A 12,269-nucleotide genomic window follows, 5' to 3' on the forward strand; every position below is an offset into this window, starting at 1 on the left:
TTTAAAGAAACTTTCTATTCCCTTTATTAGCATTTTACCTTTTGTATCTCTTTCCCCCTGTTCAGTATCTTCTGTTTTTCTAGTTTTACTTTAGCTGGTTGTTATATATTACAGTTCTGGGGATCAAGGAGTCTCAGGAATACTAGACAATAACTCTAGCCCCAAGCCATATTTATAGCTCATTCTCTTTTTTCACGTTAGAAGTGAAGCTCTATGTAAGGTCGTACTTACTATTTAAAGATTGGAACATTTCCATATGTAATTTGTGAGTTATGTATTATTTATATTGTAATTATGATATATTTATAATTATATAAATTAGTTTAGTTAAATCTAAATGTACATATCTACTTTCTCAAAGAATGTTAGAAACTTGAAATTCTTGTGTTCAAATGTGAACAAATGACCATCTTTATATTTCATGAGGTCCTTGGCACTTATGAGCCTTGGTGTTTTATGAGCCTCCTAACAGTGGGCCTGGGGCTGTCTCTGACTATTTTGCTTGCTTTTGGGGCAATTTTTATCCTAAAAGGTTGCCTTTTCTAGTCTTGATATTAAAGTTTGGGCATTGTCTTATCGTGTCTTCTTTTGTCTTGTTTGGCTGTCATATTTTAGAGGCTTGCTTTTATCTGAAGGGAAATGGAGGGGGGAAGGAGTGAGTCTGGGGAAAAAGGATGTGGGAAATCTCTGGAAGGACTGGAGGGAGGGGAAACTGTGTTTGGAATGTATTATATGAAAGAAGAATCTATTTTGGATTCTAAAAAATTCTGATACTTTAGTACTAATGTATTTCTCAAGGAAAATGTTAAAATTTGCTTTTAGTCTCAGATTTCAATATCTCTGTAATATTACTGCAGCGCTCTATAAATATGAAACAATAAGTTATTAGCAAAAAATAAAACATGCGTACAATGATAATGTAATTACATTGTTTAAAAAAGTATTCCAATATCAAATGACAAATTTCAACAATGAGCAAATTGCCATTACTTTTTTCAAATCTGTTTCACATTTATTTCTAGCATATTCACCTATATTATCTTCTTTTCCTCTCCCCCACTCACTCCTACTCTTTCCATTTATCTTCCTTATTAGTTCTTCTACTTTTATGTCTTGTATTCTCTGTTTTGTGACCCAGTGACTCTTATTAAGATTGCTTATGAGAGGATTTATAAAGATTTGTACAGGCACCAGACCAGTGGTTATGTTACTGAAGAAAATGTCCTCCTCCATTAGCCATTAACTACATATAAATTTCTAAGGTGTGGGGCCGTGTTAGATTGTCCCCTATCTATAGCAGCATGTTGACATATGTAATGTAACATATATTTGTTCCGGTAATCACAGCTACTACGTTCCAAAGTGCAACAGGCATGTTATGTAAAGTGTTCTCAGATACTTGTATTATTACAAAGATTTGCCTTCATTTTGTTGCTTCCTTGGTTTCCTTGTTTGTTCATTTTTTTAAATCATAGTTTCTCTGCATAGCTCTGGCTGGTCTCAAACTCAGAACCTGCCTTTGCCTGTGGAGTGCTGGGATTAATGACGTGTGCCACAATCACATAGCATAGATTTGCTTTTCTTACTAAGACTTTTTGTCTTTTGTATAATTTTCTTAAATTATTATATATTTTAAAAGATATAATACCTGATTGGGAGCACAGTAATAATGTTTTTAAACATTTTTCTAAACAGCTGCTTGAGATGAGTGGCCCCATTGAAAACACTGCAAGTTCCTCATTTAATATTTTACTTACAAAATCTCAGGAATATGAGAATGCTCAAATTATAAATGAACTCACTGCCCAAATTATATGCAAAGAATTTTCTTAACTATTTTTTTTCACTGTCCCTAACATATTGACTTCTGCTTGCACAGCATTCATCCTAGAGAAATAAAATCTAGGACAGGGTGACAGGAAGCCTCAACATAATTGGCAATATGTCAGCAGTTTTCTGGTTGACATGTAATGACGGACTTGGCAGCAATAAGAGAACATGAGAAAATCTGACCCAGTAGCATGCACAATATTCACACAAGCAGATGATTAATTGTATGAGTTTGCCACAATTCCCAGAATAAATCATTTTTCTCAAATTAAGCCTGCCATATTTTCAAAATTCAAAATTCATTTATTAAAATAAAAATAGCTAATATTCAACTCAGGAGAATGTAAATGATATGTACCTCTTTTGATGCTACTTCACCTAATTTGAAGAAGTTAGAAGCTAAAACCAGGATTTACTTCTATGAGTTATCTGAAGTTGGGTGTGCCACAGTAAACAGATGTTCATTTGGTTTATGATTTTTGTAAGTGAACCATCAACATTGCACTGGTATCTTGTATAGCTTCTCAGTGGATCTCAGCATGACAAAGTGTGTGACTTCAAAGATGTGGTGGAGTTGTCAAGTTTTTTATATCAATCTATTATCATAATAATGAATCCAGTAACATGAGAGTAAAAATTAACTCTTGTGGAAACAGCATTACCCTTTCCCAAGTCACAATATATTACAATATGATTTGTTAGGAACAAAGTCTTTTAAAACTGTAAGACGAAACAACATTAAAAAATGGTTAGTTAGTTAGTTTGTTTGTTTTTCCTATAGCAGGGGCAAATGAGTGACCACTGCCTTTTTCTCCACTGGTGAGCAATAATTGCTGGCTGTTTCATTAGCCAAAGATGTTACTGTCATGGATAGAGCAGGCAAATAGGAACTTTAGTGTCACTGATTACATATTATATTGTTTTCTTTTTTTCTTCTTCTGTTTTTAAAATTTTATTTATGTATTTGCATTCCAAATGCTGCCCCATCTCCCAGTCTACTCTCCCAGGGTTCCTCTTCTGATCCCTTTTTTCTTTTCCCTCTGAGAAGATACCATACATTCTAGGAATCCACACACCCCAGTGCATCGAGTCTCTTCAGGTTTATGGGTATCCTGTCCCACTGAGGCTAGACAAGCCTTCTTCTGCACAAGTGCCTGCAGCCTCGGACCAGCCTTTTGGTTAGTAGCTCAGTCTCTGGGACCTCCCAGAGATGCAAGTTAGTTGTTAATGTTGGTCTTCCTGTGGGGATACCATTGCTTTCAGGACCTTCAATCTTTCTTCTAACTTTTCCATATGAGTCCTAGAGCTGATAAACAACTTCAGCAAAGTGGCTGGATATAAAATTAACTCAAACAAATCATTAGCCATCCTTTATACAAATGATAAAAAAAAATGGACTGAGAAAGAAATTCGGGAAACAACACCTTTCACAATAGCCACAAATAATATAAAATATCTTGGTGTAATTCTAACTAAGCAAGTGAAAGATCTGTATGACAAGAACTTTAAGTCCCTGAAAAAGAAATTGAGGAAGACCTCAAAAAATGGAAATAACTCCCATGCTAATGGATTGGTAGGATCAACATAGTACAAAATGGCCATTCTACCAAAAGCAATCTACAGATGCAATACAATTCCCATAAAATTACAATACAAATTTTTATAGATCTTGAAAGAGTAATTCTCAACTTCATATGGAAAAACAGAAAACCTGGGATAAACCAAAACAATCCTGAAAAATAACAGAACCTCTGGTGGAATCACCATCCCCAATCTCAAGCTGTCCTACAGAGCAATAGTGATTTTAAAAAAGCAGCAACAACAAACAACAAAACAACAACACTGCATATTACTGGTGTAGGAACAAACAGGTTGATCAATGGAATCAAATTGAAGACCCAGAAATACATCATAACACCTAAGGACACTTGATTTTTGACATAGAAACCAAAACCATTAAATGGAAAGAAAGAAAACATCCTCAACAAATGGTGCTGGTCAAACTGGCTGTCTGTGTACGGGGCAGTTCTGATACTTGGATTTAATTGGGAATTAGTAAGTACTGATGCTAATGGTACTGTTCCCCAATTGGCTCTTGATCCATCAATAAAGATGTTGCTCAATGACTGGGCAGAAAAGGCAGAACCTTCAAGTTCCCTCAAGTAGAAAACTTGCAGAATGTTTTTTACCAATGTTCTTGAAGGAAGATATAGCCACCAGAGATGTAAGAACTAAAGCCACTTTCCCTACTGAGCCTGGGGTAACAGGGCAAGAATTAGGTATGTCCAGTTGTTGCTAGCCAAGGCATTGTAAGAATAAATCTCTCTCTCTCTCTCTCTCTCTCTCTCTCTCTCTCTCTCTCTCTCTCTCTCTCTGTCTGTGTGTGTGTGTGTGTGTGTGTGTGTGTGTGTGTTTCTTTAATCCTTAGATTTGAGATAACTCCTGGGTGGGTGTAAGCATTTGACCCACCAGGAATACAAGGCAGGGTATCAAAAGCTACACTCAACATGTCTGCATGTAGAATAATGAAAATTGTTCCATATTTGTTGCCTGACAAGAAGCTTAAGTCCAAGTAGATCAATACAGAGGCAGATGCTCAAAGCCAACCATTGGACTAAGTGCCGTGTCCCCGATGGAGGAGTTGGAGAAGGAACTGAAGGAGCTGAGGGGGTTTTCAGCTCCATTGAAGGAGTAACAGTGTAAACTGGGGACTGGACCACTAACCAAAGAATACACACATAGGGACCCATGGCTCCGACTGCATATGTGGCAGAGGATGGCCTTGTTGGACATAAGTAGGAGGAGCAGCCTTTGGGTCTGAGGGGGTTTGATGCCCAGTGTAGAGGAATGTCAGGGCAGAAAGTTGGGAGTGGGTGGATGGGTACGTGGTAGACAGGCGGGAGGAAGGGGGATGAAATAGGGGTTTCTAGAGGGGAAACCTGGAAAGAAGATAACATTTAAAATGTAAATAAAGAAAATATCCAATAAAAAAGAACCTCAAAATAAAACTGGAAATATTAAAGTCAAATAGAAGAGAAAGTGGGAAATTTCATTCTCTCCTCTCTCCTCCCTCCCTCCTCTCCCTCTCTCCTCTGTCTGTCTTTATCATATAACTGTGAGAAATTCATTGCTCCTGTGAGCCTCCATGAGCTCACGGACAGTCATTTAATTATTGAAATTGATGTGTGTAGGGAGCAGATATTATGTTAATAACTATAACTTATCATCTTTTTAGATAAAAGTTAAATTATTGCATCAACAATTGAAATTTATCTATTCTTATTTTAGTCTATTTTTGCTCAAATTATCTGAGGTATTTCCTTGATTTTATATTCCAGTGATTTTACTGAATTTTGACTTCAATTGCAACATATTTAATTTCAATAATCTCAATCATAAAATATATCTCCATCTACTTTGTTTTGTGTTATAAATGTCCTCCTAGAATTTTCCTTTAATGCTATATCTTTTGTTCAGGTTTAAATATCATATGAATGTGAGGATAGTTTCAATGTGGTTCTGCATTCCACCTTGCCACAGGGATCTGGGAACCCCACTGGTCAGAGAAACATGGAACTCTAAACTGCATTTACCCTATGTTGTCACTGTTTGGTGGGTTTGTTGGTGGTAGAATGCAGCCTAAGGTGGGGGGAACCTTAGTCCGGGTGAGAAACAGCACAGGTTGAGGCTGAAGAGTCAGGGGTTCCCAAACACCCAGACATCCAGATGTTGTGCAAAATCATGAGGAGGAGTCAGAATGGGGGGGGGGCGGGCTTAGGCCTGCGAGGATGAGTCAAGGTCCATGGGAAGGGGGAACTCTGGCTTAGCTATGGGGATGAATGTCTGGGACTGTGGAGGGGCCTTCTGCGAGAGACTTAGACAGCTCAGCTTTGTAGATGAAGGCGCCTCCATGCTCTCCAAGGTGGTTCTTGATGAGAGAAACAGTTCTCTCTTCTCCATACTGCTTATTCATTGTTTATCATGAAAAAATGAGTTCATACTCCTTCCTCAGGGTGGACCAGAGATTAAATATCTTTCATAGGAAGGAATGTCTGGTAGGGAAACCTTGTTGGCTAAACTCTCAGGGCCCATCTAGGTACCTCATTAGCACGGAGATCTCTGTTCTGTGCACAGCCATTGGTGATGTTTCTCTGTGGGTAGTGTGGTCACATGTTTCAGGCCAAGAATCTCGTAGGAAGCAGGGAAACTCCTACCATCCTCAAATGGGTGCCTGAATGCAAGGGTTTCTGAATCCACTCACTTGCCAAGTTTTCTGGCATGGTCCACTGCCCCACACCTCACTGGCAGTCTTCTCTTTCCACCCTGTTTGAGAGAGGATGTCTTGTTTTCCATTCTGTACTATAGGCTAACTGCCCTACTAGGTTCTTGGAAATCTCCTGTCACTATCACCAGTTCTATCACACAGTAGGACCACTGGGGATATGCAGTTGCACACTTGCACTTCCAGTTTAGTGTGTGTTGTAAGGATCCAAAATAAGATCTTCACACATGCATTGCAAGTTACATACACACCCAGCTATCACCTCAGAATTCTGCACATACTACCTAAGTATCCTTTGCCTGGATGAGTGAAAGTCGAGATAGTTAGTTATGAAGTTGCTTTTGGCTCATGGGCATATATTTTATTTTTCCATTTTATAATCCAGAGACTATCTTCTCAAAGCAGTATATATAAACCAGAGATCTGAACATAACTTTTGTATTTACTAATAATCTCTAATCAGTCAGAAGATGCAGGCAAAGCCAAGATAGGACCTAGATTTCAAGCTCAGTGACTTAGACCCCACCACACATATTAGATATATGTATTTAGGTCATAATTATTACTTGATATCTATATTGGACTTGTGACATTTCTTCATACAAAGAAAGCATTAAAATATGAAAATATCTATTTCATACTCAGAGTATCATGCAATTTAAATGTCATTTGCTGTATCTTAAATATTTTCAAGATTATTAACTATTTAATAATATTGACTGGAGAGACATACTGCAAAAGACATGTTAGAGATAAAATTTCTTTGTTTTTCTAGCAAATATTAAATAGGGGCCTATATAAACTTGGAAAAGATGAAAGAATCTTTTTTTTAAATCTGAGGTAGTTAGATGTTTCTATTCTAATTTGAGTTAAAAATGTATATTATTATAGAAAAGATTTAGGGTGATTAAAAACACACAATTAGTCATTAAATGATCTTTTCTTATTTTAAATAAACATTGATAGTCTCAAATCTTAAGTAAGGTAAACAGAAATTTAATTCAAGAATACAATAGAAATATCACACCTCATTGTATGTGTGTGTAATAAACATTACATATTACATATATGTGTGCATGTATATCAGTTGAACCTTCTGGTGTAATTTGTATTAAATAGGAGAAATAAACACAAATATCTGTGAGAACCGTTCAACTCAATGGTAGATCCTCAAGCCAGAAGGTATTTACTCTTATATCTAATATTGTAACTAATCAAGTGCATGTGTTATTTTGTCAATGTTAGCGATATTAAAGTAATTCATTTTTGTTAACTGTGTTGTCATCATTTTGTCAATACACTATTTTTTGTTTTTCATTTACATCATACTATTCACCTCTAAGAACATAAATGTACTTTTCAGAAAATATGTATGCTCTCTTGTAATAAGAATGGCAAATCTTCAGAAAATTCAGGTATCAAACAAAAAAAGAAAAAATGAATTGCAATGTCATAAACACAATAAATTACAGTAAAAACTGACATACATAGAATACAAATATCTGCGATAAAATTAAGGATGGTTCCTACAATAAAATCAACCCAATACTAATTAAATGTAGCACCCGGAATATAAGTTGTATTTTATATCCACAGTATCAGAAAAAGCAATCATCCGTAGCAGAGTCCCAACATCCCTGTTCAATTTCAACAGGACTTTATATATTGAGGTTAACCAATATTAATTTGTACAACCAGTTGAATAGAATAGAGGGCCTGGAAATACACCCACATAGACACATCCACCTAACCATTAACAAAGGTGTCTAAAACACAAACTGAATAAAATGATCGTCTTCCACATGTGGTGATGAGAAAAATTCAATACCCACATTTAGTTGAAAATTGATTCTTCTCTCATACAATATATCCTGACAATTATTTACCTTCCCTCCACTCCTCCAAGATCTCCACTCCACCTCTCTTTTTCCAAGATCCATTCTCTCTCCTACTCAACCTCAGAACAAAACAGGCTTCCAAGAAATGGTAGCCAAATATCAAACATGGGGAAAAATACAATAAAGAATAAAGCTAGATCCATATCACTGACCTTGTACAAGACTCAGTTCAAAATAGTTGGAAGATGGTACAAAACCCCAAACTCCAAAACTGCTAAAAGAAATCATAGGTGACCACCACCTAAAATAGGATTTGATGCCATCTACTCTCTGGTGTAGGTATATATGCAAAGAGAGCATTCATATACATATATAAATAAAATCTTTAATTTTTTTCACATTTCTGAAGGATACTACAATAGCTCAGGAAATAACTTCCTAAGTGATGATGAAATGAGATAAATGCAATAATTTTATGCACAGCAAAGAAAAACAAAATGAATAAAAAGGGCAGCTTAAAATATGTGTTAGACCTGCAGGTCAAGAGCTGCTTGTGACCAACCATGGCTGTAAATGGTGCTCCACACATAATTATGAACTTACTTAAAACATGAGGGGTTTGGAAACTACACTGGGTGATCTCAAGTATAAAATTTGTAGATGGCAGTATCATGTCAAAATGATAAAAGATTAAATATGAGTGACATAATGGGAGAAGACTTCTCATGTATACACCTGTTATGAGATTTGTATCTAGAATGATCTTATGAAGAAATCCCAAAATAGAAATTTCCCAGTCAAAAAATAGGCCAGTGAACTGAATAGACAGTTCTCCAAAGAAGCAATGACTGGTAATAATATTTTAAAGTATGTGGCATTCTTAGCCATTCAGTAGTTACATCTCTTTTGAAATTCCACTCCTCAGTTAGTATATGTATAGGCAGAAATATAAATCTTAGACTAGAACAAAGGAGTAGGCTTCAGGAATGAATATGACTTTGGGCTAGGACAGGAAAGTAGCCTCAGATATTTTGGTCATTCTAATAAGCCCTTAGAAACAGTGCTCATGGGAGTGATCACTGAACTCTGTTTACTGTATTGCTTGTTCTTTGACTATTTGTGTTTATTGTCTTGCTTGTTCCTTGACTATTCGTATCTATTGTATTGCTAGTTCCTCAACCTAGAACTGACTTTAAGACTTGCGCGAAATTAAAATAGTATAAAAGCACAAAGGAGGAGGGGGAATGGGATAGGGAGTTTATGGGGAAGGATGGGGAAAGGGGACAACATCTGAAATGTAAATAAATAAAATATAGAATAAAAACTTCTATTAAAAAAGAGAGAAACAACAGCATATATCAGCAGTCATGTGGGAGAAGATGAGAATTTACACAGAGCTGCTGGGAAGTTAAAATGGCACAGACACTGGAAATCTGGAGGAAGGTACCTCAAAAAACTGAAAGTAGAACTATTATGTGATCCAGTCATACCACTCATGGTTATGTATCCAAAGGAGTCTAAGTCAACATAGCACAGAGATCCCTGCTCCTCCATGTTTTTACAAGTGCTAATCACACCTAAGACATAGAACCAGTTTAGATGCCCATCAATACCTGAATGGATAAACAAACTGTAACAGATAAACTTAGTGGAGCTTGTTTCAACTGTTTTTTTTTAAGTACGTGAAATGATAATATTTGCATAAAAACTCATTGTACTGAATATTATCTTACCTTAAATAAGTCAGACTCTGAACTACAAATATTACATTTTCCCCTTGTGTTTATTGGATATTGAATGCAGATGGTGAAAATAAATAGGTGTGAAGTGGAAGGTAAGGGGATAACGAGAAGCAGGAAAGAGTAATTACATGTGAGTCATGGAAGCAGAAAAAGAACTTCTTAGGGATACACAGGAGGCCAGCATTACTGGGATAGTGAGGATTTTCAAGAGCTAATGGGGAAAAGGAACAGCAGGATCAAAACAATGGTCTATATGACTAAAAATGTCACAAAGAAATCTATTTCCTTATATGCTAAAAAAGATAATTTTGAAAACTGACCTATCAGAGCTACCAACATTATTTAATATAACATTCAAAAAGAAAAATATAAAATAATTCCTTTTACGTTCTTTTTTTCTGTGCTCACATAGAAAAGCAACAGTTTCTCTAGGGTGAGAGGGAGCTGGAAAGGCTAGCAACTCAGCTTCCAGTCTACCTTTACTGTAACTTCCAAAAGATAAATCTCATGGACACTGAGATTACACATAGCATTTTCAAAGGGGCAGTGAGATCTTTAGCTAAGTTACAGATAAATGTAAAGGAAAATTAAAGTAGGAGACTGACAGGAAAGAGATACTTAGAATACTTAGGTCAGGAAAACAGAAGAGAGGAACACTGTGGGAAAGGACTGGACCAGAAAAGAGGGAGCAGGAGAGTGGAAGACAGAAGTGAATTAGAACATAATATGACATACATATACAAAAATCTTACAAGGAAACCTATTATTTTGTATCCTAAATTAAATTTATATGAAACAGTATATTTGTAACCTACTTGTAACTACAAAATTATGCTATATTAAAAATTACCACCTCCTCCCTGATATTCGTACATATATAACTCAAGCATAAAAATTTTGCCAAGCATTTGTGAGGTTCACAAATTAATTTACCATGCTACAAATTAATTAATTAATTAAAATAAAAAGAAAAAATAATAAGAAATAAAACTAACAAAATTTCTCACTCTATGCTGCCAACATAACTTGCACAAAGGTTGTCTCCACCCTCCAGGTAGAATAAGTAGAATGCCAAATCATATGTTCAGAAGACAAAATGAGACAAGTAGGAAAGAAACAGCTGCTTTGAAGAGAGAAAGGATCTAGAACTAACTCACACCAAACATTGAAATGTTTAAAAGTTGGAATGCAAGGAATTTTGTCTGAAGATATTTTCCTATAATTTAAGATACTTTCTCATCATTTATATTTGCAAAAACTTTGAGAATGTATTTATTTTTATTTTATGTACGTGACTGCTTCCCTGAATGAATGCCTGGGCACTGGACTTCATGTGCATACAATACCTACAAATCCCAGCAGAGAGCTTCAGATCCAATGCAACCACAGTTACAGACAGTTGTGATCTGCCACATGGGCACTGGGAATCAACTCAGGTCCTCTGAAGGAGAAGCTAGCTTTCTTAACTGTTGAACTATTAAAGTCAATTTTATTGGGCACAGTTATAGGCAGAAGTCATGAATGCTGACTTGATAATTGTTCTTGTATTTATTAGCTTTGTTAAATATTCTATTTACTTAACCTGTGGTGTCTGAAAAGAGTGGGGTACCTAGGCATCTCTTTGTAATTTCCAAAAGCATAAGAAAGTAAAATACGTTTCCTCTACTCTCCAATTAATTTAATCCCCAGTAGAGTAAGCCATAACAGATTAAAACAATTTTTAAGTTTTAATTTTTTGGGTTTTTTTTTTTTTTACTATTTTTTATTGAAAATAAATTCTTTTCTCATATATCTTGCCTGCAGGCTTCCCCACTCCTCCCAGTTTCACTAACCTCCCATCTCCCTTTCTGTCTTTAGAAGAGAATAAGTTTCCAAGAGATAACAACCAATCATGACAAAATAAAATAAAACCATCACATCGAGAATGGAAAGGACAACCCAACAGAAGGAAAAGAGCATCAAGAGCAGGTATAAGAATCAGAGAATCACATTCACACTCAAGAGTCCAGTAAAAATACTATGCTAAAAGCTATAATATGTATGCAGAGCACCTGGTGTATACTTCTGCCAGCCCTTTGCTTGGGGCTTCAGTCTCTATGAGCCCCTTTACTCAGTTGATTTAGAGGACCTCATTCTCATGATTCTGTATGTCCCTTCTAGTCTTTACACTCTCTCTGCTTCCTCTTGTAACAGGTTTCAAGAGCTCTGAGGGAATGGATTTGATGGTAACTTCCCATTTAGTCTCCTCCGCCACCCCCGCCTCTCTCTTTGCATAATGTCTGGCTATGAGCCATCTGTTGCCCTCTGCTTCTAAAGAAAATTTTTCTAATGATGACTAGATAAGACACTTATCTATAAGTATATCAGAATGCCATTCAGGGCCATTTTATTAATAATTTCTTTTTTTGTTTGGTTGGTTGGTTTCACCCTGTGTCTCTGGGCTATACAGTCTCTGGTCCTTGGTCACTTAAGCTCTGTCAGTTACAGGATCACTCTTGTGGAGTAGGTCTTTTATCAAATCAGACATTGATTGGCTACTCCCACAGTATGCGCCAAAATAACTTCTTTCCTTAAATT

Source organism: Arvicanthis niloticus, chromosome 4, assembly GCF_011762505.2.
Source record: "Arvicanthis niloticus isolate mArvNil1 chromosome 4, mArvNil1.pat.X, whole genome shotgun sequence".
NCBI classification, from domain to species: domain Eukaryota; kingdom Metazoa; phylum Chordata; class Mammalia; order Rodentia; family Muridae; genus Arvicanthis; species Arvicanthis niloticus.